The sequence below is a fragment of the Mesoplodon bidens genome (genome assembly GCF_964165515.1).
Source record: "Mesoplodon bidens genome assembly, contig: HAP1_SCAFFOLD_541, whole genome shotgun sequence".
Classification (NCBI taxonomy): Eukaryota; Metazoa; Chordata; class Mammalia; order Artiodactyla; family Ziphiidae; genus Mesoplodon; species Mesoplodon bidens.
The window spans coordinates 77163-101092 of record NW_027671719.1 but is presented as its reverse complement, the minus strand read 5'-3'; the positions used below and the strand labels follow the sequence as shown (position 1 = coordinate 101092).

Below are 23930 nucleotides of genomic sequence, written 5' to 3'. Positions count from 1 at the left end.
AAGGGTAAGCTGTGACAAAGCGAGAGAGAGGCATGGACATATATACACTACCAAACGTAAGGTAGATAGCTAGTGGGAAGCAGCCGCATAGCACAGGGAGATCAGCTCGGTGCTTTGTGACTGCCTGGAGGGGTGGGATAGGGAGGGTGGGAGGGAGGGAGATGCAAGAGGGAAGAGATATGGGAACTTATGTATATGTATAACTGATTCACTTTGTTATAAAACAGAAACTAACACACCATTGTGAAGCAATTATACTCCAATAAAGTTGTAAAATAATAATAATAAAATTAAAAAATTAAAAAAAAGAAGAAAAAAACCCCCAAGCAAACTAGGAATAGAAAAGGAACATACTGAAACTCATAAAGAGGATCTACAAACAACCTATACCGACATTATATTTAACTGTGAAAGACTGAATGCTTTCTCTGTAAGATCAGAAACAAGGCACTGATATCTGCCCTCACCACTTTTATTAAATATATTAATGGAGGTTCTAGTAAGAAAATAAAGCAAAAATAAATAAATAAATAAATTTAAAAGTTAAATTTTTAAAACATTTATTTAAAAGATAAAAGGACTATTCCTACTATGTTGAATAGGAAGGAATATATCCTACTGAATGTTGAATAGTAATATATACTATTATATTAAATAAGGAAAAGTAAAACGGTATCTGAAGAGGAGATGATAATCTAAATGGAGAAAATACCAAGGAATCCACAAAAAGCTTGAGAAATAATATTAGTTTGTAAATGTTTTAGAGTACAAATCAACACAGTTTTATCAAATTATATATTAACAACAAATGTGTAGAAGCTTAAATAAAAATATGTGATGCCATTTACAACTGACCTAAATAAATACTTAAATGTAAGCCCAATAAGACATTTATAGGTCCTCTATACTGAAAATTACAAAATGCTGATGAAGAAAAATTTAAAAGTCCCAAACAAATAGTGAGACATACCTTGTTCATGGATTAGAAAACACAACATAATAAAGATGTCAATTCTCCCCAAGTTAAGAGGCTTAACAGAGTTACTCTTAAAATGCCCTCAAGGTTTTTGTGGATATAGACAAGCTTATTCTAAGATTTATATGGTAAGAAGAGGCTGAAGAATAGCTAAAACAATTTGTAAAGGAAGATTAAAATGGGAGGAATTAATCTACCCCATTTCAAGATTTTGCAGTAATGATGGAGGTTAGATACACAGATCAATGGAATGGAATAGAGAACCCAGAAATAGTCTGACATAAATACATTTAACTTGTTTTTGACAGCAGTGTGAAAGCTATCAAGGAACAATAGACTTTTCAAAAAATGGTACTGAAACAGTTGGACATCCCTCGACAAAAACAAACAAACAAAAAATGAACCTTGGGGCTTCCCTGGTGGCGCAGTGGTTGAGAGTCTGCCTGCCAATGCAGGGGACACAGGTTTGAGCCCTGGTCCGGGAAGATCGCACATGCCGCAGAGCAACTGGGCCCGTGAGCCACGGCTACTGAGCCTGCGCGTCTGGAGCCTGTGCTCCGCAACAAGACAGGCCGCGACAGTGAGAGGCCCGCGCACCGCGATGAAGAGTGGTCCCCGCTTGCCACAACTAGAGAAAGCCCTCGCACAGAAACGAAGACCCAACACAGCCATAAATAAATAAATAAATAAAGCAAAACTGTCAAAAAAAAGTCTTTAAAAAAAAAAAATGAACCTTAACCTAAACCTCCACACCTTACACAAAAATTAAATCAAAGTGGATCATATTCTTAAATGTAAAAGCAGGACATTTTTAGAAAAAAAATAGGAGAAAATCTTTGACATCTAGAACTATGTGAATAATTCTTAGACTTGACACCGAAAGTATGATCAATAAAAGCAAAAATTGATAAATTGGATCTCATCAAAATGAGTTAAAAATGCTTCATAGAAGATCATTTTAAGTGGATGAAAACTCAAATTACACAGTGGGAAAACATATTTGAAAATCCCACATGAGACAAATGACTTGTATCTATAATATACAAAGAACTCTCCAAACAACTTTAAAAAACCCAACTAGAAAATAGGCAAAAGACAGGAACAGACATTTCATGGAAGAGAATATACACATGGCAAAGAAGCACATGAAAAGATGCTCAACATCATTAGCCATTAGGGAAATGCAAATTAAGACCATAATGAGATATCAGAGAATAACGAAAATTAAAGTATAGTGACAACATCAAATGCTGGCGAGTACATACAAAAATGATATCACACCACTGGTGGGAAAATAAAATGGTTTAGCCACTCTGAGAAACAGCTTGACAGTCTCTTTTAATCCTAAAAGTAGATTCACCCTACAACACAGTAATTGTACTCTTGAGCATTTATCCAAAAGAAACAAAAACTTAAATAAGTTCCCACAGAAACTTACACATAAATGTTCATAGCAGTTTTATTTATAACAGCCAAAAACTGGCCACTACCCAAATGTCTTTCAATGGATGAATGTTGAAACAAATTGTGATAAAATCTTATGATAGAATACTACCGAGCTACAAAAAGGAACAAATTATTAATATATGCAAAAATTGAAATGAACTTTAAGGGAATGATGCCGAGGGAAAAATTTAAAAAAGCCAATCTCCGAAGATTAAGTAATTCATGATGATATTTACATATTATTCTTAAAATAACAAAACTGTGGAGATGGAGAACAGATTAGAAGTTGCCAAGGGTTAGAGATGGGGGCAGAAAGTACAGCGGGGGATCTTTGTGAGGTTTTTGTGGTCCCAGTACAAATAATACAGCAATCTTGGTTTTAACCCCGAAAGATGTTTAAAAGCAATTCCTAATAAGAGGTGTCCAGATATTTAGCAATGGCAGCAGATTAGAGGTAGAGCTACCCAACGTGACAACTTCAAAACAGATGGTACTAATTCAATGCATATGTTAATTTTAAAAAGGCCAATCACAATACTTAAATGGTATATATCTTAACGATATTACTCTAAGGATCCATCTATACCAGATGGACTAGCGGGATTTTCTGTACATTCAATCTTATTTAAGACAGTAAATCTTATAAGAAGACAGTTAAAAAAAAGAAAAAGAAAAAAAAAACCAAACCAACTACAGTTGGATATTCTCATTAGGAAGATGAGGTGAAACTTGCTTAGCTTTAATTAGCACTTGTGACTTGCCCAAAACCTAGATCATGTTTCCCCTAAATTTCATGTTATTTCAAATTTCATGTTTTTCAAATCCAGGGCTAAGGGGTTTGCCAGGATGAGATTTTAAGTGCTCACACAGGGGGAGTCCCTGGCAAACCAGGACAGAGGTCACTCTACATTGAAATGTAAAGCATCCTAAATAACCCTGCCACTGCCCCCAGATACTAGTCTGTGCCAACCAGTGGAGAAAAGGCATTCTCCATTACTACCACGGCAAATGCTGCTGTACTTGCCTTGGCTACTCCCTATCTTTTCCAGGCGTCTCTCCCCTTCACCTGCTGGTGGACGCTTTGGCAGCTGACAATGCAGATATTTTCAAACTTTAAGGTGAATAAAAATCATCTGGAGGGCCAGTTATAACAGAGATCACTGAGCCCCACTAGAGTTGCTGATTCCATAGGGCTGGGACAGGGCCCTAAAACTTGAATATCTGACACATTATCAGGGGACGCTGGTAAAGCTGGTCAGGTTGTTACCGAATGCACGTTCGTGTGTCTGAAGCACAGTGAGGCCAAACAAACCGAAAGGTTGCAGTCTGGAGCAGAGAAAGGTTTATTGCAGGATCGAGCAAGGAGAGGGGTGGCCCGTGTTCCAAAAACCCTGAAATCTCCAAAGGATTTCAGCAAAGCATTTTTAAAGGCCACGTGAGGGAGGGACGTCCCAGGGAATGTGATCAGCTCGTGCACAATCATCTGACTGGCTGATGTTGAGGCCACAGGGCAGGTAACATTATCCATCCTTAGGTGCCATAAGGTCTGGGGGCTGTGTGCTCATGATCATCAAAGAGTTAATTTCTTCCATTGGGTGGTGGTTTTTAGCATCTGAAAACTCAAGAAATATGCCTGAGATACTATTATCTGAGTACTTCAGAGAGGAACTACAGCAGAGGCTATGGGGGATGGGTCTGTCCTAGGAAGGCCCCATAGGGTACTGCTTGGTTACAAGGTGACCATACTTTGAGAACCACTGCTCTAGTGGCTTGGAATGTTAAAGTAATGGAAGAATCCCTTCCCAGATCTAGATCCTAGTATCACCAGCTATTTTGGTGGGGGGAAGGGTAAGTTTTGTCCTTGCTTGGACTTCTTGTTCATTTATATCAAAGCCTATTTGAGGCAGTGCACTCGGCAGTCCTGCAGATCTGTCTTTGGCTTCAACAGTGTTTGGAATGAACAGACCCAGGGACGCTCCTTGCTCCAGCCCCCGACCACCCTCCAACATTGCTTCCTGTCGCAACCTTTGGAATCAGCCACTCAGCTATCCTCAGCCTCCAGGACAGGCCAACACCGTTTTGGGAGCTTAGCTCCTTATCACTGATCAACCACGAGTTCCCAGGTTCGTCAGAATTATTCCATCGAGGTGGAGGCCGCCATCCACCGCCTGTTCAACATGCATCTGTGGACACTTACCTCTCTCTAAGCTTCTATTTCCACAGCAACAGTGGGACTCTGGACAATGGGGGCCACATTTTTCGCCAACTGGCTCAAGAGAAGTGTGAGGGCGCCCAGCGACTCTTGAAAATGCAAAACAAGTGCTGCGGCCGCGCCCTCTTCCAGGATGCGCGGAAGCCTTCTCAAGATGAGTGGGGTAAAACCCAGGACACTGTGCAAGCCGCCATTCTTAGGGAGAAGAACCTGAACCAGGCACTATCGGATCTGCGCGCCCTGCGTCCTGCCCGCGCAGACTCCCACCTCTGTGACTTCCTGGAGAGCCGCTTCCTGGAGGAGCAGCTGAAACTCATCAAGAAGATGGGCGACCACCTGACCAACCTCCGCAGGCTGTGCTGGGCGAGTATCTTTTCGAAAGGCTCACGCTCAAGCACAAACAGGAGTCTCTGAAGTCCAGCGGCCTCTGAGGAGCCCCTCTGGTGTCAGAGCTTCTGCCTGAAGCCCAGCTCTGCAGCCACTAGGCAGCTTTGCAACCGCCCAGGAGCCCTCTCCCAAGCCTTGGACCAAATGGAAACAATAACGCTTTCTGCAGAAGGAAAAAAAAAGCCTATTTGAAACACAAACAGAATAAAGAGAAAAAAAGAAATATATATATATATTCATGTTCTTTTAACATATGAATTGCCCCACTTTATCTGTGTGAAATATGTTTGTTCTCGTTATTGGGCTGGTTCTCAAGCTTTGCTGCTCGTATGAATTACCTAAAGAGCTTTTTTTTTTTTTAGTATTAAATATTTTTTTAAATTGGTTTCTGCTTTACAACAAACTGAATCAGTTATACATATACATCTGTTCCCATATCCCTTCCCCTAAAGAGCTTTTAAGAGAAACTTTGGTGTCTGGGTCCCAGCCCCAGAGATTTTGATTCAGTAGGTCTAGGAAGGAGCCTGGGCACGGGGAGGTCTCAGAGTTCCCCAGGTGATTCTAACATGCAGCAACTTTGTGAACCACCTCTTGGCTTCAATCCAGCTAGTGATCAGATATTAAATCTAAGACACATGGGCTAGTGCGTGAGCTCTGCTGCTAGGTGTGTTCCATTTTCTTCCTCCTGGAAGATTCGTGCCAGGGAAAATGATTGATAGTTGTGTTACTTCTCTGAAATGGATAGAAATTTCCAATTAGCATGAACAGGGGAGGGTGAATGGGTGAATGCAATAAGGTGTATCATTTATGTATTTCCCTATGTGTATGGCTAGAAGCTTCTGCAACTCACGTCTGCCCTACTTTTCATGCGAATGGTAATGCTTGTCCTCCTAATGCAGCTGTAAACTTTATAAGCCCATAGGTAGACAGCATCACAAAATATTTACCCCTCCCCACTGGCCCACTCTCAAGCTTCACTCCCATTCCCCAATACACAAATGTACATCAATGCGCTTGAGACCAATATCAACATACTGACCTTCAATTCTTCTACTTTGCAGCTTCCCTCTTATCAGGAGATGTCAGCATTTAGTGCCCAGAGGAGGCATTTCCAGTCATCTCAGCTTAGAGGTCAAATATCCAAATATTCAAATATCCAAAGTAAAAAAGGTTAAAGAAAAGAAGAAGAAGAAGAAGAAGAAAGCAGGGAAGAAGAGAAGGAAACAATTTTCTTATCTCATAGTAATAAGGCAGTTTTCCTTAAAAAAAAATAAAGACTTAAGCCTTAAATTCTCTTTCCTAATCAAAATGTGCTTTTCCGTCTTTAGACTATTCCTCTTATATCCTGTATTATTCATGATGTTTAATTCTTGAAATAGCACATGGCTGAAAACAGAAGCTAACCTCTTGTCCACTATGAATTAAATCTTCTTTTCCTAGGACCTGTCTACAATGTACAATTTGGGGTTTGCCAACATAATTATTTTCTCTGAAATAAGGTACGGCATTTTGCCTTTTCAATATAGAGTTATACAATACATTGTTAACACAACATAGTTAATATAGTCAATATAGTCAATACAACTATAACACACATGATATGATGCCACTTTGGTGATTTTCTTCATCCATGTAATTCTGAAATTTGACAGTATAGTTTTCATATTCTAATGAGCTGAGTATTACCTTTGCAAGGATAGAAAAATAAAATAAATTCATAATATTCTTGTGTGGTTTGCCCCTGGGGTGGATTACCATAATGGGGGCATATTTGAGCCTTTCTCCAAGTCATTAAAAAACCTCCAGCGAGTAGCCCCTTGTCCTCTCCAGGAAATTGCGGGAAAGTATCTTTAATCACAATAATCCTGGGGGGAGAAATCTCGGAAATAAGACATCTGCTTCTGTGCCTTGTTGTTTTGCAGAATAGCAATGATTGCTTTAGCAGCTTCTATTGCCATATGTGTATAGTAAGTAAATGAACATAAAATTGAATGAACGCATAGAAGAAGGATAAACCCACCCAGTTTAACAAATCCACTCTCTCACCTGCTGTGCCCTGAAACATGAAAGAAAGAATCACGGGACCATAAGGATTCATAAAATAACAGTCTCTGTTAACAATATTGACAGGAGGTATAAGGATGATTTGTCTGATGTGGGACCAACAGCTTAACTGCTTAATTCATTTTTTTAAGGGCAAATCATTCATTTATTGTTTAAAGATTTCAAGACAACATCTGAATTTTTGTAGCACAATTTAAATGTTTTACTTTTTTGATAAAGCAGAGTATAATAGAAAAACAATTAGTTTCCAGTAATATCTATATCTCTATTCAGAATTGTCTTCCACAGACATGTAACCTGGAAACAAAAGCCTGTTACAATAAGCAAAGCTTCAACAGAGTGGCTACTTTTCAGGCCAGGGAAAGGTTCATCCCTATAGGATGATGAGGTGCTGTGTAAAATGGCTGCAAGGTCACAGCCTTGAGGGCGTTGGAAGTCTGTTATCCACAGACTTCCACATTAAGTAGTTTGGTGAACTTCAAACGACCTTTCATCTGCAACCAAGCTGCCAACCTTTAACTGATATTTCAAACAGGTAAAAAATAAATGAAAAGAAATCCCTACACTGATGTTCCTTGATTTACACTGTTAAATGGTTCATTAACATGTAATTCTGGCTAAGAATTACATTTGAGACTCCTTGCTCAGATTTTGGTTAACAGTACTAATCTTTAGAAATTCAAGTCCTTATTAATCAATAATTTGTCAGCTAGGATACATTCAGGCATCAGCTGCAACTACAGAATAGGTGCACTGCCTCAGCGCTTTGGAAAGACATAATCTACAACACAACTAGCAGACAAAATATCTGTTACTAGACAGCATATGTGCAGTACAGCAAGACAAAAACATCTATTCATATGTGCCGCGGACCAGCCGGAGAAAGAGGATTTCACCGCCCAGGGTCAGAAGGGACGGGGTAAGGAACTGAAGTAGCACCGACGAATGGGGTCAGAAGGACCAAGACAACTGATGGTTGCAAGGCAAGTTTTATTATGCTACGGTTGCAGATTATAGACTAGAAATGGAAGGTTGCCAGATGGTGGTTTACATTATCTATAGACTGTCTCGGCTCAAGGTTAACTTCCCTGGGAGAAAACCCATAAACCCAGAATCATCCAAAATAACCTGCATGTGCAGGGGGGAGACAGCTTTGCTTGTCTCATTTTACATTCTTTCTGATTTCTGGGCCCTCGTGATTTATCTCCCATGGAATGGAACAAGGAGGGGAACAAGTAGGGACAGTCCCTTCGAGCAGCGGCGGCATGCCTGGCATGTCCTTAGCCTGATCTCAAGGCTGACTGTTTCCCTCAGTTCCCCCTTGTTTATTTTTTAATTTTTGCTGCAAAATAATTCCATGAAGCGTAGTGCCGAGAGTAGTATATTGTTGCATGAGGATACGAAACAGACATGAGAAGATTATTATCAATAATAGGCAAATTATGGCCAGGGTAATAAATCCTGACAACCCTCCAGTAATCCACGACTGAGGGTTTAACCACTTTAAATGGTCCAGTAAAGTTTTAATTACATCTTCTTGCGAAATATCATCAAGATGTGCATTTTGTATATCCTGAATTTCAGCATTTAATTTCTTAAGATCAAGACTAATATTATTATCTGACCAAACACTCAGCAGATGCATTTTTACTTTTTCCCATTTCCAAATACAGTCATTGTACTTGTAAGGAGTAACACAAATCCATGTATACTTTTCATGACAAGCTAAACGCATCCTCAATTTTAATGCTGCCATCTGATCTCCAATCCCCCAAATGGCGTTTTTAAATTCATCTAACTTGTTATTCATCTGTAAATCTATGTGACTTTGTAAAGATAAAGCAAGACTGGTATTTTGAGATAATTGATTAGCAAAGTGAGCATGATTAATACTCTGTGAAAGAGCAAGACGGACAGTAGCCGCGGTAGCAGACAGAGCAGCCAAGGCAAGTAAACTTACTATTAGCCACCCAATAAAGCCTCTCCTCTGCAAGGCTTTAGAGAGTTCCACCCATGCCTGTACTCCAGTATCTTCATACCAAGGTTCTCTCAGATATACAGGCACCATAACATATATGGGTTGCTTTAGTATAAGCACAGATTGTGTTCCTGCAGAAGGGAACATACAACTGTAAAAATACAATGAACACAGCTAGTATTATATCCTCCTTTGGAAGAATTACCAATGTTAATAGAACCAATCAAAAGTGTATATGGAGGAGCAACACAAGTTATAACAGGTGTATTGGAATAAGTTAGAGCTAGTTTCCATATATCCCAGTTCTTTTGAAATGCGATAAACCTATCTATGACGGGAACAGAAGAGATAAGAATTTACCCCTTGGTATAATCTATAGTACACCATATTTGGTTATTATTCCAAGATGCATTGCAACATTCAAAATTGGATCCAGGAAAGTTAATGGTCATAAAAGGAGGAAATTGATTTTTTGATTTTCTCTTAAGAACAGTAACCATATGTCCAGCCATAAGTATCCCTTGTCCTCCAAGTAAACGCTTCATACACAAATAATTTCCTGAATCTTCACCTGTAACCTTGGCTATAGTAATAGCGGAATCCCTAAGTGGTGAGGCATATGAGATTCAACCTCTAATATTAATAGGTTGCCCATTTTTATAGCAAATGATGGTATCCTTAAGATCCTCTCGTCGGCTGGTAGCCGGGCATGTAAGAGTAATGTTGGTTCCTGTAAAACGAAGGATGCCTGGAGAGCCTGACAAACTAATTCACTGATCCGTTCCCTCATAAACATCTGTATGCTCATAACTAATAGCCTTTACACATCCAGTTTCCAGATTCAATGGGCTAAGACAGACAGGATAGGTACTAAACCAGTTAGTATAATTTACAGACATATTGGTTTGTTTTATATTCCCAATAAGAGGCCCATAAACAGTATCATTGTAAAATACAGGAAACTCTGCTTCAGACCAAGATATGGGTTGTAATAGTGGAGGATCAGGTACATAGGCCCAGTAAGTTGCTGCATTAACAGAGGGAACACACGAAATGGTTGCCAACATAGCCAAAAATAAAGTCACAGGTGTAACAGGATTATTCTGTTGTTTCACTAACCCTTGAGCTCGTGAAACCAATTGTTTAATTTGTCCCCAAGTTGGAACATCACTCCTTTGAGTCGTCCTGGCAAGTGGTCTCCTCTTCTTCTTCTTTTTCTGAATCAACACTGTCAAATTTTCGGGAGAGATGCAGAGCTTCTTCATCTTCTGAACTAGTTGTGAGCTGTGGCGAGCCATCTATTTGCTTGACTAAGCAAGCGCTCAGGAAGCCAGAGAGGTCCAGGAGCTGATCTGGGAAATATACACACGTGACCACGTCCCCAAATCAACACAGGATCAGGACCACGCCAAGTGCTGGTTAGCGGATCTTTCCCGAGGACCTCCAGAGATTGAAAGGCCAATCTTGGCTCAGCCACCAACCTTTCCCCTGTCAACGGTGAGAAAATTTAAAATAAACAGAGCACGATTTATACGGTTATGTAGTGTTGTTCTATATAATTCCCCCATTTTTATTTTTTCAATAGTTAGCTTTAAAAATCTATTTGCACGTTGTATAATACCTTGTCCTTGAGGGTTATATGGAATGCCTGTAATACTGGTAATTTGTAATGAATTACAAAATGTTGCAAAAGCAACACTAGTGTAAGTGGGCCCATTATCTGTTTTAATAATTTGGGGAAGGTTCATGAAAGCAAAACAGTGTAATAAATGAGTGATAACATGTTTAGTAGCTTCTCAGGTCTGTGCTGTAGCACAGAGGAAACCAGAATAAGTATCAATAGTGACATAAACAAACTGTAATTTCCCAAAAGACGGGATATGAGTAACATCCATTTGCCATAAATGACTAGGTAATAATCCACGAGGATTAACACCATAATGTGGAACAGGAAGGTGAGGTAAGCATTGTGGGCATTGCTTAACAATTTGTCGGGTGGCTTCATGAGTAAGGGAAAATTGTTTGCGTAATGTAGCCGCCGACTGATGGTGTAAAGCATGCGATTGTTGTGCTGCTTGTGAAGCAGTTTGATCATAACTTACCATAATATGAGGGTGTCCAGGAAGATAATGAATGCAATACCTTAGCCATTCTTGACAGCATGACAAACGGGAAAGGAGGAGGACAGTAAATTGGGATATGTCCTGCTTTAGGGAAAAGAGATTGAGGAGGAAGAGTAACTTTAACTTTATTTTGGGGAGGAAAATGCACAGGATAAAGATCACGTTTAGATCGAGTTAAAACATCTGCAGTCTCATTCATTTTAGACAATGGACCAGACAAGTTAGAATGAGCACGGATATGCAGAGCTGCAACAGGACCATCGTGGGAACGAATAAGCTGTTGAAGCAAACGAAAAGAGGATGATAATTCAGGGTCATTAGTATATCCTCTGGTCACAGTCTCCAGAAGAAATAATAAGCTAATAAGATATTTACTATCAGAAAACAAATTAAAAGATATAGAAGGCAAATGTTTAGAAGCCATAATGACAGCATACAGTTCAACACGTTGAGCTGAAGTCAAGGAAGTTTGTTTAATGAGTTTTGTTCCGTCGTCAATGATTACAGTAGCCACTCCTGAAGAAGAACCGTCTGTAAAAACCAAAGGTACATGAGGAATAGGCTGTTGCCTAATTATAGAAGGAAAGATATAAGAGTTAAGTTTGCTGAATTGGATCAATTTATCAGCAGGCTAATGGCATTCCAAGGTACCTGAAAATCCTGCAAGAACAAGACCCCATTCATTACTATGTTGAAAAAGCCAATTTTGTTGACTAACTGAATAAGGGATAATAAGTTGAGAAGGTTCTATACCTATAAGTTGTAAGCATCTAGTTCTACGTTGCATTATTAACTTAATAACAAGTTCATAATAAGGGTTAATAACTTTAGAGGATGTAGTTTTCATATGAATCCATTCAATAATTCCAACAGTTTGCCATAAGATGGCAGTAGGCACATGAGGTGTTGGACAAACAACTAAAGACATGGGCAGGTGAGTATGTATTCGAGTTAACTGTGCAGAGCTGATAGCTCTATTAACTATTTGGAAAGCTTGAAATCCTCTGGAGTCATAGAGCGTGAAGTAGAAGGATCTGAGTCACCTTTAAGAATATCAAGTAAAGGCTCTAACTGAGCAGCAGTAAGTTCTAAGGAAGGCCTTAGCCAATTAATATCTCCAAGTAATTTTTGAAAATCATTTAATGTTTTTAAATTATCAACTCGAATTTGCAGTTTTTGAGGCCTAATGGTAGAGTTATCAATATATTTTCCCAAATAGAAAAATGGAGATTGTCTTTGAATTTTTTCTGAGGCAATGACCAAGCCAAATGATTGTAAGGATTGTTGTAAAAATTGAGAAGCAGTCTCTAATCAAGAAATATTGTCAGTGGCTAAAAGTATATCATCCATATAATGTATGAGATATAACGTTGGAAACCTTTTTCTCACAGGAGTTAAGGCCTGAGCCACATATATTTGGCATGCCCTGAGGCAATACTTTCCATTGAAATCTCCTCATGGGTTCCTTAAAATTTAAGGAAGGCAAGCTAAAAGCAAAATGTTTTCTATCTTCAGGAAACAAAGGAATAGTGAAAAAACAGTCTTTAAATCTATAACTAAAAGATGATAATTGTGTGGTATGGCTGTTGGAGAGGGTAGGCCTAGTTGAAGAGCTCCCATTATTAGCATAGTTTTATTAACAGCTCTTAGACCCTGTAATAACCTATATTTTCCAGACTTTTTCTTGATAATAAAAATAGGAGTATTCCAAGGACTATTGGAAATTTCTAAATGGCCTAATTGTTCCAGTACTAATTGTTCTGCAGCTTCTAATTTCTCCTTTGTGAGGGGCCATTGGTCCACCCATACAGGGTCATCACTCAGCCAAGTAATTGGATCAGCAGTGAGTGGAGGAGAATCCAAGGCCCCTAAGAAAAACCCAAACCTTGTCTATCACTTTTTATTTTCACATCAATAGGATAGACAGTTCCTTTTTGATTTGTTCCCAGCCCTTTTGTGGGAAGAAATCCTTGATCCAACACCATATTAGAGACTTGAGAATTTGGACTATAAAGTAATACTCCCATTTCTTTTAATATATCTTGGCCCAAGAGGTTTAAAGGCAGCCCAGGCAAAACATAAGGCTGGAAGTATCCTGAATGGCCCTCACTATCTTGCCATAATAATAACTGACTACTTTGCATAGGAGAAGAACGCTGTCCTATTCCTTGAAGTTCTGTAATAATAGGACTAACGGGCCAATGTTTAGGCCAGTACATCTGCGTCATAACAGAGACATCAGCTCCAGTGTCTAACAAACCTGAAAAAACCTTTCCATTCATGGTTCATTTCATTTCTGGACGTTCTTTCCCTATCTTCTGAATCCAGTAGGCAGCACTAGATGATCCAAAAGCCTTTGTTTCTCTCTTTTGATGTTGTAAAATTTGTCCACGAGGTACAAAGGGCAAAAGTAGCAATTGTGCAATTTTATCACCAGGAGAAATCGTTATTATATTTTTAATAGTTTGTGCCATGATTTTTATTTCTCCTTCGTAGTCAGAGTCTATGAGTCCTGGCATAATAGTTAAACCCTTCATGGCGACACTACTTCTTCCCAATAATAGTCCAATCAAACCCTTGGGTAAAGGTCCATAGATGCCCATAGAGAGGGCCTGAGGACCCATTTCAGGAGCTAATACATATCTGGCGGAGGTACTGAGGTCCAGTCCTGTGCTTCCTGCTGTTGCTCTGGAGAGCGAAGATATTGTATGTTTTTGTTTTTGGTTAATGTCTGATTGATAGTTTGAGGAGGATACACAGACGTTGCCCCTATTATTTGTTGGGGCCGGGGAAGGCCCCGGGAGGTGTTTCCCGACAGTGGTGTCCCATCCCTGTGGGCCACTGAGTGACAATCTCGTGCCCAACATTTTCCCCTATTGCATTTAGGGCATAAACCAGGGATTTTCTGACCATCTGGAGGTTTTTGAGTAGGGAAGGAAGGAGCAGGGTTACAATGAAAAGATCCACATTCTCCAGCAAAATGACCTGCCTTTCCGCATTGAAAACTAGTCTTTGTTCTCTTTTGATTGTTTTTAAACCTCACTTTAGTTAATGCTGCAGCCATAGCAGCACCCTGTATATAAGCAGGCCCAATGTCTGCACAAAGGCGAATATAATCCTCCAGTGTTCCCCGTTTTCTCCAAGGTCGAATCGCAGCCTGACATGCATTATTAGCGTTTTCAAAAGCAAGTTGCTTCACTACAATTGTACCAGTGAGTCCATCCACAATGAGTCTCCCCACCGCCTGTAACAATCTATCTACAAAATCAGCATATGGTTCATCAGGTCCCTGTCTCATTTTTGAAAGATCCTCAGTTTTGTGTGTAGAAGGTAATTTCCTCCAGCCTTGTAATGCCAAATGATTTATTTGAGGATAAGCAACAAAGGTATAAGTTAATTGATCTTGTAAAGAAATATATGGTCCTTCCCCAATCAGCATATGATAATCCACTGGAATATCATGGGTAGCATTCTTTTCTGCTTGTTCAGCAGCCCGTTCATAAAAATCAAACTTCCATATTAAATAATCTCCACCATTTAAACAAGCTCGTGCAATAGACTTCCAATCAGCGGGGGAAAGAGCTTCTCCTGCAATAGTGTCAACCATAGCAGTAGTAAAAGGAGCAGTGGGCCCATATTGAGCACAAGCAGATTTCAAATCTTTCAAAACTTTAAAAGGAAGAGCCTGATGCTCCCTAATAGCCTGTTGAGGATTATTAGGATCAGGTCTTTCTGTGACAGGACAACAGAAAATAGGATCTTCTCCTCATTTTATTGCTGCTTATACAGCACGTTGCAAGAGACTGAGCATTTTTACAGATGTAGATTTTTGAGGAAGACAGTCCTTACTAATGTGCAGCTTTTTCACTGACTTATCTATCATAGCCATTAGAAGATCATCCTCAGGATGATTCTCTCTTTTATGTTTTTTTTTTCTCTCTCTTTTATGTTTAAAAGCCTCATCGGTTAAGTCAAAATGTTCCTCTTCATCTGAAATATTTAAATTAATTAGCTCTTTCGGTTTAGGAAGTGGCGACACAGTAGCTGATAATACAGTCTTGTCTTCTGTCAGAGGCTTATGTTTTTCTGACTTTACATTCAAATCAACACTATCATGAGAAGAACCTAAACATATTTTTATCAGATTCCACAAACTAAATGTAACAACAGCAGTATGAGTAGGCCCTCGAGACTCATAATAATTTTTTAAATCTTCTCCAACTTTCGGCCAGATTTCTATGTCACAGAGTCGCCATCAGGAAACCAGGGAGATACATCATGGATATGCTGCAAAAATTCAGTCAACTCTGAGGTAGAAACTTTATTACCCCGAGCTATAAGCATCGAAAGTAAAACCTGAGCAAATAATTCACGCTCCTTTGAGCCCTTTTGCCCCATCTTATTTTACTTCTGACTGTTGCCTTATGCCTCTATTAGTTTCACTTTTACTCGTGGCCACACATATTTTGCATAAGGGTTCTCTTACCTGCACTTTCTTTTCCTTTTAATTGACTTCACGCTTCAGGTCCCTGTTCGGGTGCCACTTGCCATGGACCAGCCTCAGAAAGAGGATTTCACCGCCCAGGGTCAGAAGGGACGGGGTAAGGAACTGAAGTAGCACCAACGAATGGGGTCAGAAGGACCAAGACAACTGATGGTTGCAAGGTAAGTTTCATTATGCTACAGGTGCAGATTATATAGACTAGAAAAGGGAAGGTTGCCAGACGGTGGTTTACATTATCTAATGACTGTCTCGGCTCAAGGTTAACTTCCCTGGGAGAAGACCCATAAACCCAGAATCATCCAAAATAACCTGCATGTGCAGCGGGGAGACAGCTTTGCTTGTCTCATTTTACTTTCTTTCTCATTTCTGGGCCCTGGTGATTTATCTCCCATGGATTGGAACAAGGAGGGGAACAAGTAGGGACAGTCCCTTCGAGCAGCAGCGGCATGCCTGGCATGTCCGAAGGTGCTCTCAAGGCTGACTGCTTCCCACACATATGTTGGCTTCTTTAAGCCTCAAGCCCTCGATCCTTTGTTGAAATACAATAATTTCATTCCTATGGTTTTCAATACCAAAAACTCAACCTCCAGGAGGGTTAAAGCCTAATTTGTACTCCAAACCAAGTAGCAGTGCAGTTCGCTACTACTGAGGCTGAATCCATAAAGACTTCAAGACCACGACCAGAAGACAAGTTATTATATATAATACCCTAGAAGGCCTGAAACATAATTATCATATACATAGCTGGTCCTTCAGAGCTTTTTACCTATAACATGTTTTTTGATGAAAGTTATTTAATGTACTGGAGATAACTGTGAATTACTGATCAAATATTTGAATACTTATACTTACCTGGAATTTCATTTCTGCTGAAAGAAGAAGGAAGAACAGGGCTCACCTAAAAAAAAAACAAACTTTAGAAATGAAAGTAAACATCTTATCACACACTATCACTTTTGGAAGCAACATAGAGGGGCAGTCAACAGTAAAACACTGGTGAAATAGGACAAAACTCTAGGCCAAAAATCCATTATTGGGCTTCCCTGGTGGCGCAGTGCTTGAGAGTCCGCCTGCCGATGCAGGGGACACGGGTTCGTGCCCCGGTCTGGGAAGATCCCACATGCCGCGGAGCGGTTGGGCCCGTGGGCCGTGGCCGTTGAGCCTGCGCGTCCGGAGCCTGTGCTCCGCAACGGGAGAGGCCACAACAGTGAGAGGCCCACGTACAGCAAAAAAAAAAAAAAAAAAAAAAAAAAAAAAAAAAATCCATTATTTTTATCATCAGTGACAGTACCACAACTGTGCCCTTCATAATTAATAAGCACTCCTAAGAATCTTCATTTGGCACCCGATGATGTGTTTAAGAGAAACACTCTGGGAGGTTTTGAATCAGACTTGGTTTTTTGTTAGCCAAGTTACAGGAGAATTTTTACAGTGGGGGGAAGGGAAGAAGGAAACGGACCAGAAAAAGAATTGAAGCCATCATCTACAAACCAAAAAAGCACTGAGAGTTCCAAACGTTATGTCAGACACTAAAATGACTGATATAGGCTCAAGCAGTTTATAAAACCTATAAAAAGACTACACCAGCCAAGTCCCCATTTATCTGTAGAGTTCAGAAACTAAAACAAGGAATAGTTCAGCTTAATATCTTATCTCAAGAGAATCATATACACTTCACATGAATAAAAATACCTGAAACCAAACATTTTTAAAAGCTCCCATACCCAAAATAGAAAGAAAAAAATTAATTCAGAAGACTCAATCAATCCATGATAATCACAAAACGGCTGGGCAATCTCCATCTCCCTTCCACACTAACCATCCATCCCCTGGAAGACCAAGGGAGATCAGACCTTCCAGACTTACCTTCCAGACCTTCCAGACACCTGGCTGCGGCAAAATTCGATGGAATCTCCTTGTGGAACAGCAGTTTCCCATCTCTTGTGTCTCTCCCTGTCATGATCATGCAGGAAGCAAGTCTGGCTGTGCTATTTCTTATCATTGTGTGTCACCCATCTGCAACATGATATTGAAAAAGTAGTTCCCTTTCCCCCAGAAGGTTGAGGCTCAGCTACAGGGGTAATTCTCCTGGGCACACAGTCATTATTTAGGCCGACTCAGTGACTTCAACAGGCTTAATCATGTGATCAGGTTTGTTGCCAGCTGCATAATGCTCCCACATCTGTAGATAGAGCCGCTCTAGTTCCATTGTGTATTGTTTGGTGTTGAACAGAGGGCTAGATGTTCTCTGCTTCCAGACTTTGCCACGAATTTTCTTCAGGTATTCTACATCAGTTCCCAGTTTCACAGCTATCTCTTCATATTCTCGTCTATTTTTAACAATCAGCTCAAGACAGCCTAAACAAGTGAGCTGGGAAGCTGCAACTCGGGAAGCAAGAGTCTCTCCTGGCATAGTCACCATGGGGGTCCCTGCCCAAAGGACGTCCATCCCTGTGGTGTGTCCATTACAGAGTGGAGTGTCCAAGCACACATCAGCCAGCTGGCCTCTCCGAACATGTTCCTCTTTAGGAGCAACAGGGGAAAAAATGATACGGTTCGGGGGAAGGCCCATATTTTGTGCGTACTGTTGAATATTAGCTTCTCCTGCTGCTGGAAAACGCAACAGCCACAGTACACTATTGGGAACACGCTTCAGAATATTTGCCCACATCTGCAAAGTAGATGGGTCAATTTTGTATAACTGATTAAAGTTACAGTACACAATGGCATCTTCCAGTAACCCGTACTGAGAACGTGTGGTTACAATAATGGTATGGGGAACCTCCTCTCCAGTGGCAGCCTTATTGTTGATCAGGGTAGTTGCCAGTCCATTGCTTATACTGAATCCATTAATTGTAATCTGAATTTGTCCTCTGTTAATCATTTCAATAACCGCTTCTGCAACAGTATTCATAGGAATGACAGGCATATTAAGAGTTGTATTACTGCTGTCTGCGTTGTCTTCTCCATCAGGACATTTCATCTTGACTATTTGCACATCTGATAGACTATCAAGAAATGCTTGGAGGTCGATGCCATTCAGCACAATCCGATTGTCATAAATGTGCCCATTGGACTTAAAATCGATGACGGCTTTTTTCTTCAGCTGAGGGAACATATTAGCATGATCACCAATAAAGAAAGTATGGGGCATATAAGCCAGTTTCTCAGAATACTGCTCAGCAACTTCAGCAGGTGAAGTTTCCTGATCAGTGATGATATAATCCATGAAAAGCACGCCACTAGTCCCAGGGTACCCCAGCCACATTGCCTGAATAGGAGCTGGCCTGAGAGCAAAGAGTTCATTTCAAGCACCCCTGGTATAACCATTCATATTTAGAAGGATGTGTATACCATCTTGATGGATGCAATCAGCTGCTTTCCCATTGCATGGAATCTGAGAAAGATCAATGAAATGATTGGCTTCTGCCATCACCTTCGCTCGGAAGTTTGTGCCATCATGTGGGCTCAGGGCATAACAGAGTATCTCAAATTTATCAGGATTGTGCATGCCTGGAATAGACTGCATAAGATGAGAAGTAGGATGATTCCCAAAGTCAGAACTCACGTATCCTACACGCAGTCGACCATCACTGAGCTTCAAGTCTTTTGGATGTTCATACGGTGGTTTATGAAGGACACTTATATTAGCCAAGCAGAGGTTCCCATGCCTCTCAGCAATAGCCTTCCTGAAGCCATGAGAAAGAGGATAGAGCATACTATGATGAGGCTGCACAGAAGGTAACCTATTCTTCTACAACTGGTCAGCCACAATGCTGACCAACTTCTTCATTCGCTCATCATAGTCTGTCCAATCACAGACAACCTGCAGGCAATGAGCCAAATTACAATAAGCGTCAGAAAAATCAGGTTGAAGCTTCAGAACAGTGCGATAAGAAGCAATTGCTTCTGGAATATTCCCTGAATCGTGGTGAATGGAAGCCAGATTGCTGTGGGCATCCGCAAATGCAGGGCTGATCTGAACGGCACGAGTATAACACTGCAAGGCTCCCTGAACATCCTGCATCTCCCGTAGGGTGTTTCCCATATCACAGTAGGCATCAGCAAAGGTAGGACTGATTCGAATAGCCTCCTTATAATGCATCAGAGTTTCCTGAAGTTTTCCCTGCTGCTTCAATACACTTGCTAAATTTGAATGGGCATCAGCAAAGTCTGGGCAGAGTTCTAATGCTTTACGATACAAGCGAACTGCCTCTTCACTGTTTCCCTGTTCTCCTTTGATATTGGCTAGGTTATTCAGAGAGTCTGCATGGGTGGGACACAGCCGGAGAGCTGTATGATAACAATCTTCTGCTTCAGCAACACTGCCCTTCTCTTTGAGAGCGTTTCCTAGGTTGCAGTAAGCATCAGGGAAATGTGGTTGCAATTCAATAGCTCGCCTGTAGGTGTCTATTGCCAGATCCATCAGGCCTTGCTCATAGTATACACAAGCCAGGTTGCCATGTACCACTGCATGATTTGGACTCAAGCTTAGGGCACGAAGGTAAGCTGCCACAGCTCTGTCCAAAATCCGTGCCTCTTTGAAGACATTTCCTAAATTGATATAAGCATCCAGAAAATTGGGGTCAAGGGTGACAGCCTTTTCAAAGTGATGAATTGCAAGCCAAATCTCCCCTTGCGCATTGAAAACACAGCCAAGATTACTCCAAGCTACTGCAAAGTTCGGCTGTGTCTCAATTGTTTTCAAATAACATGCCTTGGCTTCTTCCAAGCCACCCAGGGCTTCGAGCAGGTTCCCAAGGTCACTGCGAACACAGTACAAATCAGGATTTTACTGAAGAGCAGAGACATAAGCTTGTACTGCCCCTTCCATGTCGCCTGCTGCTACCAATGCGGCTGCCAGGTTAATATAACCATCGATGAAATCTGGTTTGTGACGCAATGCATGCTGGTAATGCTCAGTTGCTTCCTGCAACTGCCCTCTTTCCTTGTACACATTCCCCAAATTCGAATAGGCTTCTGCCAGAAGAGGGTTCTGTTTAATTGCCAGAGTACTAAAGTGGGCAGATCTGTTCAGCCTTCGACACTGGAAGTGTATAGATGAAAGTAATAAAAGTACACCAGTATTGCCTGGCTCTTGTCCCCAGAGCTGCATGCAGTGTCTCTCAGCTGTCTCAAAATCTCCTGCCTGATATTCTCGATGTGCCAACTCAGCTAACCCTTGGAAGGAAAGCATACGTTTCGTCGGTTCTGTGCTGTCGGCCACATTGCCCACGTAAGACGCCATCTGGAGCTTCTGGAGAGAGTGAAAAAAAGGGGGTAATTGAGTCCCGCTGCCGCCACTACTGGCAAGAATGTTTCTAGAGGTAGCAAACACGAGCGCAGCAGCCGTACCACTGCTTTGGCAGGATTAAGCAGTGGCAACAGTTACAGGCACTGAACCTTAGGAACTCTGGTTGGCCATCTACCTCTCATGCTCTTGAAATCTTAATTCTTTTTTTTTTATTAGTTTCTGCTTTATAACAAAGTGAATCAGTCATACATATACATCTGTTCCCACATCCCTTCCCTCATGCATCTCCCTCCATCCCACCCCTCCAGGAGGTCACAAAGCACCGAGCTGATCTCCCTGTGCTATGCGGCTGCTTCCCACTATCTATCTACCTTACGTTTGGTAGTGTATATATGTCCATGCCTCTCTTTCTCTTTGTCACAGCTTACCCTTCCCCCTCCCCATATCCTCAAGTCCATTCTCAAGTAGGTCTGTGTCTTTATTCCCGTTTTGCCCCTAGGTTCTTCATGACATTTTTTTTAAATTCCGTATATATGTGTTAGCATACGGTATTTGTCTTTCTCTTTCTGACTTACTTCACTCTGTATGACAGACTCTAGGTCTATCCACCTCATTACAAATAGCTCAGTTTCGTTTCTTTTTATGGCTGAGTAATATTCCATTGTATATACGTGCCACATCTTCTTTATCCATTCATCCGATGATGGACACTTAGGTTGTTTCCAGCTCCGGGCTATTGTGAATAGAGCTGCAATGAACATTTTGGTACAGGTCTCTTTTTGAATTATGGTTTTCTCAGGGTATATGCCTAGTAGTGGGATTGCTGGGTCATATGGTAGTTCTATTTGTAGTTTTTTAAGGAACCTCCATACTGTTCTCCATAGTGGCTGTACCAATTCACATTCCCACCAGCAGTGCAAGAGTGTTCCCTTTTTTCCACACCCTCTCCAGCATTTATTGTTTCTAGATTTCTTGATGATGGCCATTCTGACTGGTGTGAGATGATATCTCATTGTAGTTTTGATTTGCATTTATCTAATGATTAGTGATGTTGAGCATTCTTTCATGTGTTTGTTGGCAGTCTGTATATCTACTTTGGAGAAATGCCTATTTAAGTCTTCTGCCCATTTTTGGATTGGGTTGTTTGTTTTTTTGATGTTGAGCTGCATGAGCTGTTTATAAATTTTGGAGATTAATCCTTTGTCAGTTGCTTCATTTGCAAATAATTTCTCCCATTCTGAGGGTTGTCTTTTGGTCTTGTTTATGGTTTCCTTTGCTGTGCAAAAGCTTTGAAGTTTCATTAGGTCCCATTTGTTTATCTTTGTTTTTATTTCCATTTCTCTAGGAGGTGGGTCCAAAAGGATCTTGCTGTGATTTATGTCATAGAGTGTTCTGCCTATGTTTTCCTCTAAGAGTTTGATAGTTTCTGGCCTTACATTTAAGTCTTTAATCCATTTTGAGCTTATTTTTGTGTATGGTGCTAGGGAATGATCTAATCTCATACTTTTACATGTCCCTGTCCAGTTTTCCCAGCACCACTTATTGAAGAGGCTGTCCTTTCTCCACTGTACATTCCTGCCTCCTTTATCAAAGATAAGTTGGCCATATATGCGTGGGTTTATCTCTGGGCTTTCTATCCTGATCCACTGATCTGTCTTTCTGTTTTTATGCCAGTACCAGACTGTCTTAATTACTGTAGCTTTGTAGTATAGTCTGAAGTCAGGGAGCCTGATTCCTCCAGCTCCGTTTTTCATTCTCAAGATTGCTTTGGCTATTCGGGGCCTTTTGTTTTTCCAAACAAATTTTGAAATTTTTTGTTCTAGTTCTGTGAAAAATGCCAGTGGTAGTTTGATAGGGATTCCATTGAATCTGTAGATTGCTTTGGGTAGTAGAGTCATTTTCACAATATTGATTCTTCCAATCCAGGAGCATGGTATATCTCTCCATCTATTTGTATCATCTTTAATTTCTTTCATCAGTGTCTTATAATTTTCTGCATACAGGTCTTTTGTCTCCTTAGGTAGGTTTATTCCTAGATATTTTATTCTTTTTGTTGCAATGGTAAATGGGAGTGTTTTCTTGATTTCATTTTCAGATTTTTCATCATCAGTGTACAGGAATGCCAGAGATTTCTGTACATTAATTTTGTATCCTGCTACTTTACCAAATTCATTGATTAGCTCTAGTAGTTTTTCGGTAGCATCTTTAGGATTCTCTATGTATAGTATCATGTCATCTGCAAACAGTGACAGCTTTACTTCTTCTTTTCCAATTTGGATTCCTTTGATTTCCTTTTCTTCTCTGATTGCTGTGGCTAAAACTTCCAAAACTAGGTTGAATAAGAGTGGTGAGAGTGGGCAGCCTTGTCTTGTTCCTGATCTTAGTGGAAATGGTTTCAGTTTTTCACCATTGAGGACAATGTTGGCTGTGGGTTTGTCATATATGGCCTTTATGATGTTGAGGAAAGTTCCCTCTATGCCTACTTTCTGCAGGGTTTTTATCATAAATGGGTGTTGAATTTTGTCGAAAGCTTTCTCTGCATCTATTGAGATGATCATATGGTTTTTCTCCTTCAACTTGTTAATATGGTGTATCACATTGATTGATTTGCGTATATTGAAGAATCCTTGCATTCCTGGAATAAACCCCACTTGATCATGGTGTATAATCCTTTTAATGTGCTGTTGGATTCTGTTTGCTAGTATTTTGTTGAGGATTTTTGCATCTATCTTCATCAGTGATACTGGCCTGTAGTTTTCTTTCTTTGTGACATCCTTGTCTGGTTTTGGTATCAAGGTGATGTCGGCCTCGTAGAATGAGTTTGGGAGTGTTCCTCCCTCTGCTATATTTTGGAAGAGTTTGAGAAGGATAGGTGTTAGTTCTTCTCTAAATGTTTGATAGAATTCACCTGTGAAGCCATCTGGTCCTGGGCTTTTGTTTGATGGAAGATTTTTAATCACAGTTTCAATTTCAGTGCTTGTGATTG

At 40.5% G+C, this 23930-nt stretch overlaps 1 long non-coding RNA gene and 1 pseudogene across 2 annotated transcripts in view; one reads left to right on the top strand and one right to left on the bottom strand.

The window, feature by feature from the left end:
- Window positions 1–2223: 2223 nt before the first annotated feature.
- Window positions 2224–5065, top strand: LOC308611122 (ferritin light chain-like; annotated as a pseudogene). The gene is made up of 2 exons: window positions 2224–2262; window positions 4546–5065. The product of its transcript is annotated as a ferritin light chain-like (transcript).
- Window positions 5066–20826: 15761 nt separating this feature from the next.
- LOC308611123 overlaps window positions 20827–23930 on the bottom strand; it is a 68833-nt gene continuing 65729 nt past the window's right edge. Inside the window, exon 5 of the long non-coding RNA XR_014014772.1 lies at window positions 20827–20947. This is a non-coding gene — a long non-coding RNA (uncharacterized lncRNA). The remainder of the gene's footprint in view (window positions 20948–23930) is intronic.